Here is a 22846-nt window from a genome sequence, read left to right as displayed (position 1 = left end):
GTTCAAGAACAAAATCCATCTTAAGCATTGTTCCTTGCAACAGAGCAAGTGAAAAGGTTAAGCGCTGGGCTCAGCATGGAGGCAAACTGATAAAGCTGACAGAGAGCTCCTCGGTGAAACAGTCCATCAACAGCATGCGTAACACTAAAGTCAGTACTCTTCCAACCACTTGATTTCAAACCAAGTAGGTTCTATGTGTAGAAACACTTAAAAAAGGTGTTCCGTTTATAAATATGGAAGGAACAAAACATCACTGCATCAATCCAGAAATTGTCAGGAAAAAATTGTGAGGACAACAGATACAAAATTTAGTCAGCTTTGCTCTTATCTCAGTTGCTTAAATCCCACAGTATTTCTAATTAGCTAAAAGATGGTAACTCTAGAAAGCTGGCATTTCTAGTCTGCTCCCATTGAGTATTTTCAGAAGACTGTTATTCATTCATGCACTCTGCTGTATGGCTCTCAGGGTAACAGTTCTCATTCTGGGCAGTCATTCATTTGATCATGTGAATGAAGACCAAAAGGAACAGGTAAAGCCAGACAGTCCACATGCGTCACAAATCATATAACTTGAAGTCACGATGGAAAAGCCATAGATTCAGCTTTAAACCCAAGTTCATAGGACATCATTAGTGGAAACTGGTGACAATGGTTGCTGGAAGTAAGCGAAGCTGAATGATCTAAGTCCAGGACACCACTTCGCTAAATCTCCCTGCTTAAGACTTCTTGGTAAGAATCCCCTCATATCACTTAACAAGTTAGTAAAGGCAGTACACTACTGGATTAGAAGCTAACTACAAAAGAGCATCCTTTAACAGATGGTTTCCACAGGGCTCGGCTATATCTTGATCTACCAACTGTCTACAGGTCCTCACACCAATCATCCAGGAGACCTTTAATTTCATTTTTGAGACATTATTGTCATATTCCAGAAGAGCTCAAAAGGCCACATTCCCATGGCCTTAAAGGAAAATTAAGCCCAGGGACCATTTCCTCCACTCCCCTATCTGGGGTGTAAAATTAGTATACAAACCCACAGTGGCACAGTTATTGCTTTAATTGGGGGGTGGAGTGGGAGGCAAGACACCACGGTGAGGGGAGAAAGCAAAGGACTTCAAATATAGGAACAATCATTCAAATACTTATACACAAATGAACTGGAATCATTTTCTTAAGGACTCACCTTGTGGAAGAAAAACTTTAATTGCCGTTGCAAAAAACACCTGTATGAAGTAGAAACTGGTTTTTTAAATAACATTAGTAGAGAATATATTCTAGAAAGTGGAGGTAACTGGATGTAAAATTCTGGCAGCAATTTAACAGAACAGTCCCAGATGGTCAGATGAGGCCAACATCTAATGAGGATGAAAGCCTTGTCTGTGGGAAATTTGGACGATACATGCTGAAATATTATACTGTGCATAAACCAAATTGAATTGTTTCCACATGAGTTGTAAAGTTTCACATAGTAAAAGTTTTTTTCTACATGCACTTCAATTTCACAGCAAGAGTGGCATAGAATACCTAAACACAGAAGACAGCATTCATGCAAGGTATCTTAACTCCTTGATACAATAACGCATACACTTCAAAATGATTACACTATCATCACACCTAGGGCTTTCTGCAACTACAAAGTGGTGGTCATAGACAGCATGGCCCCCAGTATCAACATCTAGGAAGCAGCCACCACCTTCTATGTGTCTTCTCTTTTTGCGCTTTTTCTTCATCTTTCTTAATCAACTCTGCTGTTGCTGCTTCTTAGCAAAACAGGTAAAAACAAAATTGTAATCATTGAACATGGTGCTCTGGCAATCAAGACTTTTAAAACCTTCAATCTTTTGGGGTAAAGAAAGCACTGTGTGACATTTAGAACTCTGATTAACAAACAAGGTGGTCACAAACTTTCCTGGCTTGAAGACGTCCACAACTTTCCTGATCAGGTCATCATAGGAGGTCTGACTTAAGTTTGTTTCAAAGCTGACATAAGAAAATTCTGGTTCTGGAGTGATGTGAATTGTCCAATAAGTTCTATCAGATTTCATTACATTCATCGAATACCCACAAGGATTGAACAGTGTGGCATCAATGACAGAACCTGGTATCAGGTCACGAATACCACTCTCGAGTGACATCCTTTGCAGTATCACCGCCTTTCATGTAGAAATGGTCCATAACTGCTGGGTCAAGCTCACTCATCAGAATTTCCAGGGTTTGATCTGGCTGACGGATTGCCCAACTCTCTGGGAAATCCAAAGTATACAAGTACCAACAGTGAGAATTCATACGTCCCATACAATATGTTGCTCCATTTGGGAAACTTGCATTCAGAAACTCTATTTCTTCTTGGAAATTCCGGTGTGGGTACCCTTGGTGAGAAGGCTTCATGAAATTCTTACGAGAATAAAGGAAGCTTTGAATTGAGTCAAACCCACTGTAATCCCTAGCAAGCTTCAACAGGGGAACCAGTGCTTTCAGCAAGAGGGTGGTACCACATGTCTTCAAAATGAAACGTCTCTTGGAGACAAACATGCTACTCTCACTGAGTACATAAGCTTCCTGCTTGTCAGTTTTTGTCACACTTATGATTGAGCATTGCACATCCTTCAAAAGGACGTCCCATTCAGACCTTGGGATGGTGCGAAGATCCCCAGATCTCTGGTTAGCATCAGATTGCTGCCTGGAGAACCAAACCTCCAGCAGCTTCTCGGTCCCTTCGAAAAAATGAGCAGCTTCCATCACCGTGAGACTAGCGAACAACCAACAACCACAGAAAATCAACGAAAATTAAATCTCTTCTCCTGCTGCTGCGGATTGTTCCAGCTGTGTTACTAAAGTTCAGGTTCCTTTTTTTTTTTTTTTTTTGCTATAATCTTATATTACTTTTTTTTGAAAAAAAAAAAAGGATTAATAAAAATTTTCCTGGCTATTTTCGTGAGCGAAAGTTGAACGTGAGTCTGTTGGAAATAAAGAGGCACATAGAATTCAGTTTCTGGTAGTAGAGAGAGAGTTGAGGGGGCGCTAGCTAATGTCACCAGCAATACTGTGTAAGTGCTGGATTTAATTTTTCTGCTTGGCGAGAGAGAAGAATCTATTTTCACCCTTCTACAGATATATATCCAGTTTTCCCAACACAATTTGCTGAAGAAGCTGTCTTTTCTCCAATGAGTATTTTGGGCATTTTTATCGAATATCAGGTGGCTTTAGCTACTTGGGCTTACATCTGGGTCCTCTATTCTATTCCACTGATATACATGTCTGTTTTTGTGACAGTACCATGCTGTTTTTGTTACTATGGCTCTGTTGTATAGGTTAAAATCAGGTATGGTGATACCACCAGCCTTATTTCTGTTGCTCAGTATTATTTTACATAATCGAGATTTTTTTGTGATTCCAAATGAATTTTTGGATTGTTTTTTCTTTTTCCATGAAAAATGCCTTTGGAATTTTGATAGGGATTGCATTAAATGTGCAGATTGATTCTTCCAATCCAGGAAAAAGGGATGTTTCTCCACTTTCTAGTGTCTACTGCAATTTCTTGCTTGAGTGTTTTAAAGTTCTCATTATAGAGATACTTTACTTCCTTGGTTAGGTTTATGCGAAGGTACTTTATATTTTTTTGATGTAATTGTGAATGGGTGTGATTCTCTGATTTCATCCTCTGTGTGTTTGTTGTTACCATATATGAAGGCTACTGGTTTCCGTGCATTTATTTTGTATCCTGCTACATGGCTGTAGGTTTTGATCAGCTCTAACAGTTTGCTAGTAGAGTTTTTAGGGTCCTTTATGTATAGAATCATGTCATCTGCAAATAATGATAACTTGATCTCTTCCTTTCCAATTTGTATCCCTTTTATGTGTGTCTCTTGCCTTATTGCTATGGCTAAGACTTCCAGTACTGTATTAAATAAAAATGGGGAGAGTGGACACCCTTGTCTTGTTCCTGATTTTAGTGGAAAAGCTTCCAGTTTTTCCCCATCTAGTAATATGTTGGTTGTAGGCTTGTCATAAATAGCTTTTATTATATTGAGATATGTTCCTTCTATTCCCAGTCTCTGTAGGACTTTTATCATGAAAGGATGTTGGATTGTGTCAAATGCTTTCTCTGCGTCTAATGAGGTGATCATGTGATTTTTGTCCTTCAACCTGTTTATATAATGTATTACATTTACAGATTTGCATATATTGAACCATCCCTGCATCTCTGGAATAAAGCCTACTTGGTCAGGGTGAATGATCTTTTTTACATATTCTTGTATTCTGTTTGCCAATATTTTTTGAGAATTTTTGCATCTATGTTCATGAGGGAGATTGGTCTGTAATTTTCTTTATTGTTCTATCTTTGCCTGGTTTTATCAGGGTGATGCTGCCCTCGTAGATGCAGTTAGGAGAATTCCTTATTTTTCTATTCCTGGCCAAGCTTAAGAATCAATGGTGTTAGCTCTTCCTTAAAGGTCTGGTAAAATTCAGCAGTGAATCCATCTAGGACTGGGCTTTTTATTTTAGTTGGGAGATTATTGATAACTGTTTGGAATTCCATGTTTGTTATGGGTCTATTTAAATAATTAATCTCATTTTGATTTAATTTAGGTAGGTCATATAAATCAAGGAATTCATCCATTTCTTTCAGATTTTCATACTTTGTGGAGTATATGCTTTCATAGTGTGTCCCTATGATTTTTTGAATTTCTCTGGAATCCGTTGTGATGTTACCTTTTTCATCTCTGATTTTATTAATTTGTGTCTCTTCTCTCTTTCTTTTGGTCAGATTTGCTAAGGGTTTATCAATCTTGTTTATCCTTTCAAAGAACCAACTCTTTGTTTCATTAATTCTTTGGATTGTTCTTTTTGGTTCTATTTCATTAATTTCTGCCCTAATCTTTATTATTTCTTCCTGCCTACTGATTTTTGGTTTGCCTTGTTCTTAATTTTTCCAAGGCTTTAAGGTGAAGCATTAGGTCATTTACTTGTGACCTTTCTAATTTCTTAATATAGGCACTTAAGGCTATAAATTCACCTTAGAACTGCCTTCATTGTGTTATGTAGTGTTCTCATTATCGTTTGACTGTATAAATTTTTTGATTTCCTTCTTGATTTTGTCATTTCCCCATTCATTATTTAGTAGTGTATTGTTTAGTTTCCATGATTTTGTGTATGCTCTATAGCCTTTCTTGCTACTGATTTGTAGTTTATTCCATTGTGGTCAGATAGAATGCAAAGAATTTTTCAATTTTCCTGAATTTGTTAAGATATGCATTGTGTCCTAATACATGGTCTATTTTAGAGAATGTTCCATGTGCTGCTGAAAAGAATGTACATTCTGCAGCCTTTGGTTGAAATGTCCTGTATATATCTGTTAGGTCCATTCCTTCTATGACCTCATTTAGTCCACATGTCTCTCTGTTTATTTTTTCATGGGATGACCTGTCAATTGATGAGAGTGGGGTGTTAAAGTCACCGAATACCACCGTATTTGGTGTTATCTGTGACCTTAGTTCTAATAGTGTTTGTTTGATGAATTTGGGAGCCCCCATGTTAGGTGCATATATGTTTAGGATTGTAATGTCCTCCTGTTGGAGTGTGCCCTTAATCAATATAAAGTGACCTTCCTTATCTTTCTTGACCAACATGGGACTGAAGTCTACCTTGTCAGATATTAGGATAGCAACCCCTGCTTGTTTTCTAGGCCCATTTGCTTGAAACACTGTCTTCCAACCTTTCACCCTAAGATAATGTCTATCCTTTGTAGAAAGGTGAGTTTCTTGGAGACAACAAAGTGTAGGATCCTGCTTTTTAACCCATTCTGCATACCTGTATCCTGTGGTTGGGGCACTGAGGCCATTGATATTAAGAGATATTATTGAAAGGTGTGTATTAATGTTTGCCTTTTTTTTTTTTTGTGATTCTGGTTCTACCTGTGCTCTCTTGTGTTAACTAGTATTTGAGTATTGCTTGTTTCTTCTAGGTTACTTAAATGTGTGCTTTTCCTTTTCTTCAGCATGGAGGATTCTATCAAGTATTTTCTGTAGAGCTGGTTTTTTCTTCAAAAACTCCTTTAACCTGCTTTTTTCATGGAATGTCCTTATTTCTCCGTCTATTTGAATAGATAACTTTGCAGGATAAAGTAACCTTGATTGACAGCTGTTATCTTTCAGAACTTGGACTATATCACTCTCAGCCCTTCTGGCTTTTAAAGTTTGTGTTGAATAATTTGCTGTAATCCTGATGGGCTTGCTTTTGTAGGTAACTTGATTTTCTAGCTCTAACTGCTTTCAATATTTTTTCTTTGTTGTGTATGTTTGGAAGTTTGATTATAGTATGGTGAGGAGAGGTTCTTTCCAGGTTTTGTCGGATGGGGTTCTAAAGGCTTCCTGTATCTCCATTGGCACCTCTTTCACCATGTGGGGGAAGTTTTCTTCTGTGATTATGTTGGAGACACTTACTATGCCTTTGGAGTAGAATTCTTAACTTTCTACTATGCCCTTATTTTTTTATGTTTTTAATTTTTATTAGCATTTTCCATGATTATAAAAAAATATCCAATGGTAATTCCCTCCCTCCTTCTCCACACTTTCCCCTTTGAAATTCCATTCTCCATCATATTACCTCCCCATCACAATCATTGTACTTACATATACGCAATATCAACCTATGAAGTACCCTCCTCCCTTCCTTTCTCTACCCTTCATACCTCCTTTTTAACTTACTGGCCTCTGCTACTAAGTATTTTCATTCTCACACAGAAGCCCAGTCATCTGTAGCTAGGATCCACACATGAGAGCGAACATGTGGTGCTTGGCTTTCTGGGCCTGGGTTACTTCACTTAGTATAATCCTTTCCAGATCCATCCATTTTTCTGCAAATTTCATCACTTCCTTTTTCTTTACCGCTGAGTAGAACTCCATTGTATAAATGTGCCACATCTTCATTATCCACTCATCATTTGAGGGACATCTAGGCTGGTTCCATTTCCCAGCTATTATATATTGAGCAGCAATAAACATGGTTGAGCACGTATTTCTAAGGAAATGAGATGAGTCCTTAGGATATATGCCTAGGAGTGCTATAGCTGGCTCATATGGTAGATCAATCTTTAGCTCTTTTAGGAACCTCCACACTGATTTCCACAATGGCTAGACCAGATTGCTTTCCCACCAGCAGTGTAGAAGGGTTCCTGTTTTTCCACATCCCCGCCAACATTTATGATCATTTGTTTTCATGATGGTGGCCAATCTGACAGGAGTGAGATGGAATCTCAATGTAGTTTTAATCTGCATTTCCCTGAGGACTAGTGACATAGAACATTTTTTTAGATGCTTATATGCCATTCATATTTCTTCCTTTGAGAATGCTGTATTTAGCTCCATAGCCCATTTTTTGATTGGCTTGTTTCATTCCTTATTATTTAACTTTTTGAGTTCTTTGTATATCCTAGATATTAATCCTCTATCAGATATATAGCTGGTGAAGATTTTTTCCCATTCTGTAGGTGGCCTCTTTGCTTTTTTCACTGTATCCTTTGCAGACAAAATCTTTGTAATTTCATGAGGTCCCAGTGATTAATCTGTGGTTTTATTGCCTGAGCAATTGGAGTTGTATTCAGAAAGTCTTTGTAAAGACCAATATGTTGGAGGGTTTCCCCTACTTTTTCCTCTAGCAGTTTCAGAGTTTCTGGTCTGATGTTAAGGTCTTTAATACATTTGGACTTAATTCTTGTGCATGGCGTGAGAGAAGAATCTATTTTCATCCTTCTGCAGATATATATCCAGTTTTCCCAACACCATTTGCTGAAGAGGCTGTCTTTACTCCAATGAATATTTTGGACATTTTTATTGAATATCAGGTGGCTATAGCTACTTGGGCTTACATCTGGGTCCTCTATTCTGTTCCACTGATCTACATGTCTGTTTTGTGCCAGTACCATGCTGTTTTTGTTACCTTGGCTCTGTAGTATAGATTAATATCAGGTATGGTGATACCACCAGCCTTACTTTTGTTGCTCAGTATTATTTTAGATATTCTAGGTTTTTTTGTGATCCCAAATGAGTATTTGGATTATTTTTTCTATTTCCATGACGAATGCTTTTGGAATTTTCATAGGGATTGCATTAAATGTGTAGATTGCTTTCAGTAAGATTGTCATTTTCACAATATTGGTTCTTCCACACCAGAAACAGGGGATGTTTCTTCACTTACGAGAGTCTTCTGCAATTTCTTGCTTGAGTGTTTTAAAGTTCTCATTGTAGAGATCCTTTACTTCCTTGTTTAGGTTTATTTCAAGGTACTTTATTTATTTATTTATTTGATGCAATTGTGAATGGGAGTGATTCTCTGTTCATCCTCTGTGTGTTTGTTGTTAGCATATATGAAGGCTACTGGTTTCTGTGTATTTATTTTGTATCCTGCTACATGGCTGTAGGTTTTGATCAGCTCTAACAGTTTGCTAGTAGAGTTTTTAGGGTCCTTTATGTATAGAATCATGTCATCTGCAAATAATGATAACTTGATATGTTCCTTTCCAATTTGTATCCCTTTTATGTGTGTCTTTTGCCTTTTTGGTATAGCTTAGACTTCCAGAACTATATTAAATAAAAGTGGGGACAGTGGAAACCCTTGTCTTGTTCCTGATTTTAGTGGAAAAGCTTCCAGTTTTCCCCCATTTAGTAATATGTTGGCTGTAGGCTTGTCAGTAATAGCTTTTATTATATTGAGATATGTTCCTTGTATTCCCAGTCTCTGTAGGACTTTTATCATGAAGGGATGTTGGATTTTGTCAAATGCTTTCTCTGCATCTAATGAGATGATCATGTGATTTTTGTCCTTCAACCCGTTTATGTAATGTATTACATTTATAGATTTGCGTATGTTGAACCATCCCTGCATCTCTGGGATAAAGCCTACTTGGTCAGGGTGAATGATCTTTTTTACATATTCTTGTATTCTGTTTGGCAATATTTTGTTGAGAATTTTTGCATCTATGTTCATGAGGGAGATTGGTCTGTAAGTTTTTTTTTTTTTTTTTTTTTTTTTGTTCTATGCCTGGCTTTGTTATCAGGGTGATGATGGTCTCATAGAAGTCGTTTGGTAGAATTTCATCCTTTTCTATTTCCTGAAAAGCTTAAGAAGCCATAATGTTAGCTCTTCCTTAAAGGTCTGGTAAAATTCAGCAGTGAATCCATCTGGGCCTGGGCTTTTTTTATGTGGGAGATCATTGATAACTCTTCAGATCTTCTTATCTTTTATAGGTCTATTTAAGTGATTAATCTCATATTTATTTAACTTAGGTAGGTCATATAGATCAAGGAAATCATCCATTTCTTTCAGATTTTCATACTTTATGGATTATATGCTTTCATAGTATGTCCCTATGATTTTTTGAATTTCTCTGGAATCTGTTGTGATGTTACCTTGTTCATCTCTGATTTTATTAATTTGTGTCTCTTTTCTCTTTCTTTTGCTCAGATTTGCTAAGGGTTTATCAATCATTATCCTTTCAAAGAATCAGCTCTTTGTTTCATTAATTCTTTGGATTTTTTTTTTGTTTCTATTTCATTAATTTCTGCCCTAATCTTTATTATTTCTTCCTGCCTACTGTTTTTGGTTTGCCTTGTTCTTAATTTTTCCAAGTCTTTAAGGTGAAGCACTAGGTCATTTACTTGTGACCTTTCTAATTTCTTAATATTGTCACTTAAGCCTATAAATTTACCTCTTAGAACTGCCTTCATTGTGTCCCAGAGATTTTGATATGTTGTGTTCTCACTATCGTTTGACTCTATAAATTTTTTGATTTCCTTCTTGATTTTGTCATTGACCCACTCATCATTTAGTAGTGTATTGTTTAGTTTCCATGATTTTGTGTATGCTCTATAGCCTTTCTTGCTACTGATTTGTAGTTTAATTCCATTGTGGTCAGATGGAATGAAAGGAATTATTTCAATTTTCCTGAATTTGTTAAGATTTGCTTTGTGTCCTAATATATGGTCTATTTTAGAGAATGTTCCATGTGCTGCTGAAAAGAATGTATATTCTGTAGACTTTGGTGAAATGTCTTGTATATATCTGTTAGGTCCATTCCTTCTATGACCTCATTTAGTCCAGATGCCTCTCTGTTTACTTTTTCATGGGATGACCTGTCAGTTGATGAGAGTGGGGTGTTAAAGTCACCCACTACCACTGTGTTTGGTGTTATCTGTGACCTTAGTTCTAATAGTGTTTGTTTGATGAATTTGGGAGCCCCCATGTTAGGTGCATATATGTTTAGGATTGTAATGTCCTCCTGTTGGAGTGTGCCCTTAATCAATATAAAGTGACCTTCCTTATCTTTCTTGACCAACATGGGACTGAAGTTTACCTTGTCAGAATTAGGATAGCAACCCCTGCTTGTTTTCTAGGCCCATTTGCTTGAAACACTGTCTTCCAACCTTTCCCCCTAAGATAATGTCTATCTTTTGTAGAAAGGTGAGTTTCTTGGAGACAACAAAGTGTAGGAGGATCTTGCTTTTTAACCCAGTCTGCAAACCTATGTCCTTTTGTTGGGGCATTGAGGCCGTTGATATTAAGAGATATTATTGAAAGGTGTGTATTTATTTTTGCCATTTTTTTTTGTGGTTCCGGTTCTACCTGTGCTCTCTTGTGTTAACTAGTATTTGAGTATTACTTGTTTCTTCTAGGTTCCATATATGTGTGCTTTTCCTTTTCTTAAGCATGGAGGATTTTATCAAGTATTTTCTGTAGAGCTGGTTTTTTTCTTCAAAAACTCCTTTAACCTGCTTTTTTCATGGAATGTCCTTATTTCTTTGTCTATTTGAATGGATAACTTTGCAGGATAAAGTAACCTTGATTGACAGTTGTTATCTTTCAGAACTTGGAAATTATCACTCTCAGCCCTTCTGGCTTTTCAAGTTTGTGTTGAATAATCTGCTGTAATCCTGATGGGCTTGCTTTTGTAGGTAACTTGATTTTTCTCTCTAACTGCTTTCAATATATTTTCTTTGGTGTGTGTGTTTGGAAGTTTGATTATAATATGGTGAGGAGAGGTTCTTTCCATGTTTTGTCTGGATGAGGTTCTAAAGGCTTCATGTATCTACAATGGCACCTCTTTCCCAATTTGGGGGAAATTTTCTTCTATGATTTTGTTGAAGATGTCTACTATGCCTTTGGAGTGGAATTCTTCTCCTTCTACTATGCCCTGAATTCTTTTTTTTTAAATTTTCATTATTTTTTATTATTTATATTTCCTTATTTATATCTTGTATTGCCTTTTTTATTTCATGAAATTGGTATCCTGCATCTTCTTTGATTTCTTTGAATTCCTCTTTAAGTTCCTCTTTGTCTCCTTTGATTAGTTCTCTGTCTTCTTTGAACATATTTACAATCATTCTTTTGAAATCTTTCTCAGGTATTTCCTCTAACTTATTCTCACTGGAGGTCATTTGAGATGCATTAATACTTTTAGGTGGATTTATATCGTCTTGCTTTTTAGTGTTTCTTGTGTTATAATGTATATATCTTTGCATCTTGGATTAAGTTAATGGCTGGATTTTCTAGCTACCTGTGTATTCTTAGCTGTATCAATTGATTTGATGTTATATATCTTCAGGGTAGGAGCTTAAGGTGTTAGGTGTGGCTCTTAAGACTCTCAGAGTAACTACAAAGGTTTTCCTAGGGGTTGAGTTTCCCTGCTATGGGAGTATTCAAGTAGGCTGAGTGGAATAAAATACAGGTAGATTCTAAACTTTAACTAAACACTGTACACATTCAATCAAAAACAGTACCAAGTATTTATACAAGAGTAGTTATTATAACAACCAAATCCTCTATCAACAAAGAGTTTAAGATTTCTGGTTTGTTGAGGGATCAAAGTCAGCTTGTGACCAAGTAAGAACCTCCCATGGTGCGATCTCAGTTACCTTTTTGGATGATTTTGTTCTCAGTCAAGTTGCCACCTGGGTCGTTGTTCTGCTGTTCTGATTTCTGGAGCTGGGCACTGGCTTTTCCTGCAGGGAAAACCAAGCCTGGCAACTGTGGTCCTGCAGATCAGCACCTTCAGTGCTGGTACTGCCACTGCTGCTCCTGAAGCTGCTGCTGCTGTATCTATCACCACTGCTGCTAAAGCTGCCGCTGCTGGGTCTGTCGCCTCTGCTGGGTCCACCACTGCTGCTGCTTTAGCTGCCACTGCTGGATCCTCCACTGCTGCTGGTGGATCTGCGACTCCTGCCTCTGAAGCTGCTGCTGCTGGACCTGCCAGTGCTCCCACTACTGGATCTGCCGCTGCTGGGGCCGCTGCTGCTGGTGCCAGAGCCACTGATGTTGCTGCCAGTTTCTGCTGCTGCTTGGGTCCCTTTGTTGGCTCAAGTTGGCGTGGCTGGGTCCCAGGACCACTGCTCTGTTCACTGGTGCTGGGCACAGGTGGTGGGGAAGGGGAGGGAGCCGCAGCTGCTCTGGTTCTCTTGCTGTTCCATGTGTTCTTCTACCTTGTGGTCTCCTCCTCCATTGTTCACTGCCACTTTCCCTTCACGTTTGTTGAGTTGCGGAGAGCTCCAGTGTGAGTGGAAGCTCTGTGCACGTGGCTTTTCCTGTGGCTTGAGCCAAGCCTGGCAGCTTTCTGGTGCAATGAGCTGCTGCAGTCAGCTGACCTGCTGGGGCTGCTTTTTTGGGCCTGTGTGGGGTGTGGATCTCTCTCCACTGCCATTTTGATTTCCTATACACCTCACTTTTTAGTAAAAGTGTGTATTTTGCTGAGTTTTTTCTGCCTTTTTTCCCCCTAGGCTGCTCTGGCGTGGTACCTAAGCTGCCATCTTAACTGGAAGTCTAATTGAGAAATTTTTGATAACTGTTTGGATCTCCATGCTTTTTATAGGTCTATTTAAGTGATTAATCTCATCTTTATTTAATTCAGGTAGGTCATATAAATCAAGGATATCATGATTTATTTCAGATTTTCATACTTTGTGGAGTATATGCTTTTAGTGTGTCCCTATGATTTTTTGAATTTCTCTGCCATCTGTTGTGATGTTACCTTTTTCATCTCTAATTTTATTAATTTTTGTCTCTTCTCTCTTTCTTTTGGTCGGATTTGCTAAGGGTTTATCAATCTTGTTTATCCTTTCAAAGAACCAACTCTTTGTTTCATTAATTCTTTGGATTGTTTGTTTTGTTTCTATCTCATTAATTTCTGCCCTAATCTTTATTATTTTTTCCCATCTACTGATTTTTGGCTTGCCTGGCTCTTCTTTTTCGAAGGCTTTAAGGTGAAGCATTAGGTCATTTATTTGAGACCTTTCTAATTTCTTAATATAGGCATAAATTTAACTCTTAGGACTGCCTTCATTGTGTCACAGAGATTTTGGTATGTTGTGTTCTCATTACCATTTGACTATATAATTTGTTTGTTTGTTTTTTTGAGGTAGGGTCTCACTCTAGCCCAGGCTGTCCTGGAATTCACTATGTAGTCTCAGGATGGCCTTGAACTCACAGCGATTGTCCTACCTCTGCCTCCCTGGTGCTGGGATTAAAGGCGTGTGCCCCCACGCCCGGCTCTATAAATGTTTTGATTTCATTCTTGATTTCCTCACTGACCCATTCATCATTTAGTAGTGTGTTGTTTAGTTTCCATGATTTTGTGTATCCTCTATAGCTTTTCTTGCTATTAATTTATATTTCGATTCCATTGTGGTCAGATAGAATTCAAGGAATTATTTCAATTTTCCTGTATTTGTTAAGATTTGCTTTGTGTCCTAATATATGGTCTATTTTAGAGAATGTTCTATGTACTGTTGAAAAGAATGTATATTCTGTAGCATTTGTATGAAATGTCCTGTATATATCTGTTAGGTCCATTCCTTTTATGACCTCATTTAGTCCAAATGTCTCTCTATTTTTTTTCCTGTCGATTGATGAGAGTGAGGTGTTGAAGTCACCCACTACCACTGTGTTTGGTGTTATCTGTGGCCTTAGTTATAATAGTTTTGTTTGATGAATTTGGGGCCCCCATGTTAGGTGCATATATGTTTAAGATTGTAATGTCCTCCTGTTGGACTGTGCCTTTAATCAAAATAAAGTGACCTTCCTTATCTCTCTTAACTAATGTTGGACTGAAGTCCACCTTGTCAGGTATTAGGATAGCAACCCCAGCTTTTTTTCTAGGTCCATTTGCTTGAAACACTGTTTTCCAACCTTTCACCTTCAGTTAGTGTCCATCCTTTGTAGAAAGGGGGGTTTCTTGGAGGCAACAAATTGAAGGGTCTTGTTTTGTAACCCAGTCTGCAAACCTACATCTTTTGTTTGGGGCATTGAGGCTGTTGATATTAAGAGATATTATTGAAAGGTGTGTATTCATTTTTGCCATTTTTTGTAGTTATTCTGGTTTTACCTTTGCTCTCTTGTGCTAACTAGTATTTGAGTATTGTTTGTTTATTTCTGGTTCCTAATATGTGCGCTTTTCTTTTTCTTCGGCATGGAGTATTCTCTCAAGTATTTTCTGTAGAGCTGGTTTTGTCTTCAAATACTCCTTTAGTCTGTTTTTGTCATGGAATATGCTTATATCTCCATCTATTTGAATGGATTACTTTGCATGATAAAGTATCTTTGGTTGACAGTTGTTATCTTTCAGAACTTGGAATACATCACTCCATGCCCTTCTGGCTTTTAAAGTTTGTGTTGAGGAATCTGCTGTAATCCTGATAGGCTTGCCTTTGTAGGTAAATTGAGTTTTCTCTCTGAGGGCCTTCAATATTTTTTCTTTAGATCTTGTGTTTGGTAGTTTGATTATAATATGGTGAGGAGAGATTCTTTCCAGGTTTTGTCCAGCTGGGGTTCTAATGGCTTCCTGTATCTGCATTGGCACCTCTTTTTAATTTGGGGGAAGTTTTCTTCTATGATTTTGTTGAAGACACCTACTATGCCTTTGGAGTGAAATTCTTCCCCTTCTACTATGCCCTGAATTCCTTTTTTGTTGGTTTTTAGAGGCTGATCTGGAATTCACTATGGAGTCTCAGGGCAGCCACAAACTCATGGCAATCCTTCCACTTCTGCCTCCCGAGTGCTGGGATTAAAGGTGTGTGCCACCATGCCCAGCTTTTTATGCCCTGAATTCTTATGTTTTCTCTTTTCATAGTGTCCCAAATATCTTGAAATTCCAACTCATACTTTTCTATTAGTTTGTCTTTCTCTTTGTTGGACTATATTAGATCTGCCACCTGGTCTTCTTGCTTAGATATTTTGTAGTCTCCTTCATCTATTCTACTGGTGAGATTTTCTACAGAGTTTTTTATTTCATTAACAGTGTTCTTTATTTCTAGTAATTCTAACTGGATTTCTTTATTATTTCTATGTCCTTATTTATGTCTAGTATTGACCTCTTTACTTCATTAAATTGGTGTCGTGTGTGTCTTCTTTCATTCCATTGGTTTCTTCTTTGACTTCTTTGAACATATTTATAATCATTCTTTTGAAATCTTTCCCAGGCATTTCTTCTAACTCATTCTCACTGGAGGTAATTTCTGATGCATTAATACTTTGGTGGATTTATATTTCTTGATTTTTGCTGTTTCTTGTGGTATAATGTATATATTTTTGCATCTTGGATTATTTAATGATTGGATTTTCTGGTTAGCCTGGTATTATTAGATGTATCAATCAATGTGATGTTATATGTCTTCAGTGTAGGATCTTAAGTTGCTATGTGTGGCTCTGAAGACTCCCAGAGTATCTACAAAAGTCACCCAAGGTGTTGTGTTTGCCTGCTATGAGAGTATTCAAGTAGGTTGAGTGGAACCAAATACAGATAGATTCTAAAATTTAACTAACAATGTATACTTTCAGTGAAAAACAGCACAGGTATTTATCCAAGAGTAGGTATTATGGCAACCAGATCATCTGTCTGTCCCTTAGGCTGTGTGGTGCCTTACCCACTCCCTAATCCTGACAACAAGGAGGTTAAGATTTCTGGTCTATTGAGGGTTCCAAGTCAGCTTTTGTCCAGCTGAGACCCTTCCCTAATGTATAACAGAAGAGGAAACAAAGCCACTATCAATCAAGAAGGAACAAATAACAAGACCAAAATATAGCTTATTTATGAATGGCAAATCTGACCATCCATCAGATTTAATATATAATTTATCCTGATATGGAAGGTGCAATTAGCACTTCTGTTTCAGGCCTATATATCAGTTTTATTAGGCGGGTACTGACCTGGTGTAATCCCAGTTACCTTTTGGGATGATTTTGGTCTCAGTTATGCTGTGCTCCTGCTTGGTTCCTGCTTTTGGTTCAAGTAGGCATGGCTGCGTCCCTGGACTGCTGCTCTGTTTGCTGGAGCTGGGCACTGGTGGTGAGGAAGGGGAAGCTGTCAATGCTGCTCTAGTTCTCTTGCTCTTCCAAGTGTTCTTCTACCTTGTGATATGCTCCTCCATTGTTCACTGTTGTTCTCCCTTGATGTTTCTTGAGTTTGCGGAGAGCTCCTGTGTGTGGAAAATCCCCTCATCTGGCTTTTCCTGCAGCTCAAGCAGAGCTGGCCACTTCTGCAGTCCTGCAGACCTCCTGGAGCCACCTCGGCTGGCCTGTGTGGGCTCTGGATGCTCTGGATCTCTCCTACTTCTCTGTTGCCATTTCAATTTCCTGTACACCTCACTTTTTAGTAAAAGTGTGTATTTTTATTTATTTATTTATTTCTTTTTTTTGGCTTTTTCTCCTCTAGGCTGCTTTGGCGTGGTACCTACACCACCATCTTAACTGGAAGTTGGCAATGACTTTCTGAATTTAACCCCAGTTGCTCAGAAAATAAAACCACTAATCTACTACTGGGATCTCATGAAATCACAAAGCTTTTGTACAGCAAAGGACACTGTGCATAGAGCAAAGAGAAAAATCTACAGAATGGGAGAAAATCTTTGCTAGCTACACGTCTGACAGAGGATTCATATCCAGAATATACAAAGAACTCAAAAAACAGAACAATTAAAAAAAAAACTTATCAAAAAATAGGCTATGGAAATAAATAGGGAGTTCTCACCAGAAGAAATACAGATGGCATATATACATCTAAAAAAGTGTTCTATATCCTTAGCCATCAGGAAAATGCAAATTAAACCTACCTTGAAATTCCATCTCTCTCCCATCAGAATGGCTATCATCAAGAAAACAAATGATGGGCTGAAGAGATGGCTTAGCGGTTAAGTGCTTGCCTGTGAAGCCTAAGGACCCCAGTTTGAGGCTCGACTCCCCAGGACTCAACGTTAGCCAGATGCACAAGGGGACACATGAGTTTGGATTTCATTTGCAGTGTCTGGAGGCCCTGACATGCCCATTCTCTCTCCCTCTCTCTATCTATCTCTTTCTCTCTCTCTCTCTGTCACTCTCAAATAAATAAATAAAAATAACAAAAAAAAAAATTAAAAAAGAAAACAAATGACAATAAATGTTGGTGAGGATGTGGTAAAAGGGGAATTCTTATGCACTGTTGGTGGGAATGTAATCTGGTACAGCCTTTGTGGAAATAAGTGTGTAGGTTCTTGAGAAAGCTAAAAATAGATTTGCCATATGAACCAGCTATAGCACTCCTAGGCATGTATCCTAATGACTCTTCTCACTACCTTAGAGATAATTGCACAACCCTGTTCATTGCTGCTCTATTCACAATAGCTAAGAAATGGAACCGGCCTAGATGTCCATCCACAGATGAATGGATAATAAAGATGTGGTACATTTACACAATGGAGTTCTAGTCAGTGGTAAAGAAAAATGAAATTATGAAATTTGCAGGGAAATGGATGGATTTGGAAGGGATTATACTAAGTGAAATAACCCAGGCACAGAAAGCCAAACGTTGCTTTTTTCTCTTATATTTGGATCCTAGCTACAAATGTATAGACATGTGTGATCTGGAACTAAAAATCAGTATCAGAGGCCCATAAGCTAGAAAAAGCCCATAAGGGAGGGAAGAGAAGGAAGGACTTTAGAGGATGGTATTGTATTTGCATAAATTGGAGAACAGATTACAGGGAGGGGAAAGGCTTAAGCTAGGTCAGGGGAAGAGATTGTATAAAAGAAGGGTGGGTGGAGGGTCAATCAAAATTCAAGATATTCTGAATAAGACATATTAAAATTTACTCTCTTAAATAATGGCACATCCAGAAGCCACAGATTGTTCTAGAAAATTTTCAGTGCCTGTGATGGGATATGTCCCAGTGATTTGTTGGCCAGGGAGGTTCCTCTTACCTCCAAAACATTATTGGCTATTGCCAAGGCCCTTGGTTCCTCATGAGAAAGAGATGGTAAGACCCTATTGCTGAAGATTTCACATGCCTGAGTGGCAAAGTCACTGAGAAATCAAGTTGTTGCTGAGCAGAAAACCTTCTCCCTGTAGGCCAGCCAACTGGAAGCTGGAAAAAGCTGCAGCTTATGCTGTCTTATGGGGGACAGAAGTCATAAGCAGTGAAAACAGTGGACACTGCAAAGCTCAAGTTTGGCCAGACAGGCCGAATGACAGGCAAAAGAGTGCAGCAGTGGCATATGCTCTGGGAGAAACCAACTGCTCTCTAATTGGACTGAAGGCCCTCTTGGTGGGAGGGAATATGTGCCTCGTACTGAAAACCTAATCAAAAGCCTATTGCAGGGGAGGTCATGAGCCTTAGTGGTATAAAGCCTGCTCTTGTCTGGATAAATGTATATATTACTTTCACCAAATTTCTCTGAAAGCACTACACTTAATTTTCACACTCATATATTAATGCTACTCTCACTTCTGGTTAGAGAAGCTTCTCTTTTCAGGTGGAGATGACCACTGTGATGACCCATAATGCAACACAGTGCTGAGAAGAAGGGATGGAGGAGTGTCCAGTACTGAAACATCTCACACCCTCCAAGGATCAAGGGTCCATTGCAGAAGAGGTGGCAGAAAGAATGTAAGAGCCAAACGAAATATACCAGTCCTTACATACAACTGTTAAGCAGCATTTGGCCTCAATATCCAAGACCTTGCAGTGCCTTGCAACACCCACACAAGACCCTCATAATAGGAGAAAAAGATGATGACATCAAATTAAAAGAGAGACTAATGTAGAGAGGGAGGGACTATGATGAAGAGCAGAGTTTTTAAGGGGAAAGTGGGGCAGGGAAGGGAAATACCATGGTTTGTTGTCTGTAAGTATAGAAGTTGTCAAATATATATATATATGTAATTTCCAGGCATTATTTTGCATGCCTTTAATCCTAGCATTAGGGTCAAGGATCACTGTGATTTCGAGGACACTCTGAGAGTACATAGTGAATTCCAGGTCAGGCTGGCTTAGAGTGAGACCCTACCTCAAAAAACAAAAAGAAAAATCCAAAAATAAATAATGTAGAAAATGACTGAGGAAGCTATCTGACAGCAGGTATGGAAAGATGGGTCAGTGGTTACAAGTGCTTGATTTCAAAGTCTGCTGGCCCTGGTTAAATTCATAAGTTACCTATGCACACTGGATGCAAATATCTGGTGTTTATTTTTGCACCCCCCACTGCACATGTGCATGTGTACACACACACACACACACACACACACACACACACACACACACACACACTCAAACACACACACATGTAAATAAATAAAAATTTTAATGATACTTGATGTCAATCTCTAGCCTTTACACATGTGCACATACCCACACAAGCATGTGCTGACAAATATACACACACAGTATATATACCAATTTTTTTTTCTTAGTTTAATCAGTAATTTTATTCTGAAAGGTTTTGGTCTACTTTTCCCTTTGCTGAAAAGGTCAGCTGTGAGTCAGGCAACTAGGAAGTATATGTTCTTTTGGGAATTTAGGCTTTCTGGTTCCTGGGGTGAAATTAATCTTTTTCCTCCCAAAGAAGGCTGAACTCATTGGTGGTGACAAGAGTGGCCTTCTGTCCTTCCTTCTCTTCTCCAAATACTGAAAGGAGTGGGAGGTAAGCTTGTAAATGTCACAGAAGCCTACAAAATGCTGACTTCAGGATGCCAGGCATAATTGAGCTTTTTTGAGAACCAGGAGACCTGATGACACCATCTTCTGCTAAGAATTCATTGTTCTATACATTGTCCTCAACACAATGGCAAGACAAATGGGAGGGACAGATGGGGGATAGGGTGGGTGCAGTATACTGTGCGTGTCTTTGCAAATCCAGGCTTTTGGAGGGTGGGAAGAGGCAGACTTAGTGTGGATTTAGGACACCAAGAAGCAGGGACACGATCCCCTGAAAGAAACAAAACCAAAACAAAACAAAACAAGAAAAGGGGGTGGGAAGCTTTCTTTTAAAATTCAGTGCTTGAAGTAGTGCTACTGTCGCAAGAAATTCAGAACTTGCTCTTTGCTTGTGCTCCAGTTGCAGGTGGTGGGTGATCTCTGTGGCTTTTGAAGAGTGAGTGATATTTGGACCAGGAGTTCTGCTGGGGTGAATGGTGTCAGGATCCCTTGTGGGTAGAAGAGCAGCTGATGGCATGATGGGCCCACTTTGAGCAGTCCTGAGCAAATATTTGTGTGTGTGGTATACAACAACTATGTGTGTTCACGTGTATGTGGGTGCATATGTGAGTCAGGGTGCATGTATGCATGTAGATGTCAGAGATCGAGATTGGTGTCTTCCTTGTTTGCTCACCCAATTTAGTCGGTGTACCCTTCTGTTCTTCTTCTCTGCCCCCTGAGTGCTAGTGTCACAGGCAGTCTGCCACAACCATCTGCTGTCTATGTGGATGCTGGATATTGGAACTTTGGTCCTCATGCTTGTGTAGCAAGTTTTCATCCTCACAGTCATCTTCCCAGCCCCCACAACTTGGCCCTTTCTGAAATGACTGGCATGATGGCTCTAGAGGGCTAGCAGTCCAGTTGAGATTGAATATTGTTATACTTTCTATGCTTTCCATTTTATTTTTTTGAGGTAGGTTCATGCTGTAGCCCAGCCTGACCTCGAATTCATTATGTAGTCTCAGAGTGGCCTTGAACTCACTAAGATCCTGTGGGTTCCAGGATTCTTGCTCCAGGGGCTGACCTTGGTTCCCCCCTAAGGCATCCAGGCAACCAGGGGTGGGTGCAAGCAGAGAGAAAAACTCCCGGGAGAAAGTTGAACAGTTCTCTCAGTTTATTGTCAGTGAAATGGGTTTATAGGCATCTGAGGGTGGGGGAAGGGTCCTAAGGGGATTGGACTACCAAGTTCATTTCTGATGCCTAATTAGCATATAGGGACATTCATTCCAGCTTGTAGGCAATGGCGTGCGGGGGGGGGGGGGAGGGTGCTTCTGGGGGTCAGGTGATCTAGGGTCTCAGGGGCATGGGCTGTGTGAAGGCTGATAAGGAGTTTCCTAGGTAACTGGCCAAAGGTCACAGGGCTATGGGCAGAGCATAAGTTCGGGTGTGCTGGACTTGGAGAGGGCATGGCCTCCTGTAGCCTGGGGTGTTTTAGCTATGCCTGGAAGCTCAGGGCCCTCTCCTGAATGCTCCAGCTGGTGTCTGGTGCCTGGAAATGCCTGACAACTCCCCCTTTATTGTTATAATAGGGTAGTGTCATAACAAATGAGTTTTTTATATAGAGTTAGGTGGTGTACAAGGACCTGATTAATAGCAACCTTAGCAATATTAGTTACTTGTTACCTGAGAAATTTGATGAGACAGGGGGCTACAAGCAATAGGGTTTCTATGGTAAGGAGGTGGCTAAGGAGAAGCCAAGTAACTAAAGGGTTAGAGAACCAGGTGGTGGAGCCCTGAGGCTTGTAGCAGTCAAGCAGTTTAATAACAATTGATTCATTAACAAAGAAAACAATATTTTTGTCCCAAGACCATATATGCCCCCCAAATTCAGCAGTAATGAAGTCTAAGGCTAGACGGTTTTGAAGTATCACACCTGCGAGAAAGTTCATTCTCTATGGAGTGATTCCAGGCTCTTGGTTACCAGAGGTACCCAGAGGCAGCATCACGCCAAGGCTCCCTAGCAGAGGGATGAATATCTCTTTCAGTTGGTGCAGGCAGTTGGTGCAGTGTGGATTTTTTTGTAGCGTTCACACTTGTGAAGCAATCAAGACTGGGGAATACTAAGTGGGAGAGGAAATATTTATGTATGGGGCAGTTACTCCTTTTGTACCAAATGAGAGCTGGTGTCTTGACACAACTGGTCCTGATTATGGAAATTAGCTCTGGTTGGCTTATAACTGGACAGGCAGAGAAACATAACTTGACCTGCATCAAAGAGGGCGAGGCCTGTCCTTTGCAGAGCCAGAGCACACATGGAAAAACAGGTTTTTTTGAAATGAGCAAGAGATAAGAAGATTTTTTTTGTCCTTTTACCTTCAGGTGTCCAGTCACCCTAATTCTATCCTCCTTTATTTCTCTGTCTCATGAGAAGACACTCCAACTGCTTTTAGGGGACAGGGATGAAGACATCAGATCATTTACTATTTCCTGCTGAATGGGACACAAAGTGGAGACTTGTTGCAGTTAGAGAGTCTCTCCAAGAGAGGGGAACTATTCTAATGGACTCCAGAGTGTAGAAAGATAGTCTTGGAAGAGAAGATTGGGGGAAAAGAATAAAAGTAAAGAGTTAATAAGAAGTGAGCACACAGCAAACTGGTCCTTTTTGAGGTTGAGGGAATCCAGGTAGACAGGCTTGTATTGTCTCAGGACCATCTGAGGATGAGATGGCTGAGATTTTCTTCCAGAACTGTTCATTAAATGGCACAGTAGTATTTGACAAGGTTTGTCAAACAGATGAGATATTAGCAGAGTTATCAGAAACATATACACAACATTTAACCTTGAAAACTGAGAGCTATTGAGTGCCATAACAGGCTGTACAAATATATATTTTGGTCTCAGAACTTATTTATATATTA

At 39.2% G+C, this 22846-nt stretch overlaps 1 pseudogene; it reads right to left on the bottom strand.

Moving 5' to 3' along the window:
- Window positions 1–1655: 1655 nt before the first annotated feature.
- On the bottom strand, window positions 1656–2776 carry LOC105944315 (annotated as a pseudogene).
- Between the last annotated feature and the right edge of the window lie 20070 nt (window positions 2777–22846).

The sequence above is a fragment of the Jaculus jaculus genome, chromosome 6, assembly GCF_020740685.1.
Source record: "Jaculus jaculus isolate mJacJac1 chromosome 6, mJacJac1.mat.Y.cur, whole genome shotgun sequence".
NCBI classification, from domain to species: Eukaryota; Metazoa; Chordata; class Mammalia; order Rodentia; family Dipodidae; genus Jaculus; species Jaculus jaculus.
The sequence above is the reverse complement of the archived record's forward strand: the minus strand, read 5'-3'. Positions and strand labels throughout refer to the sequence as shown.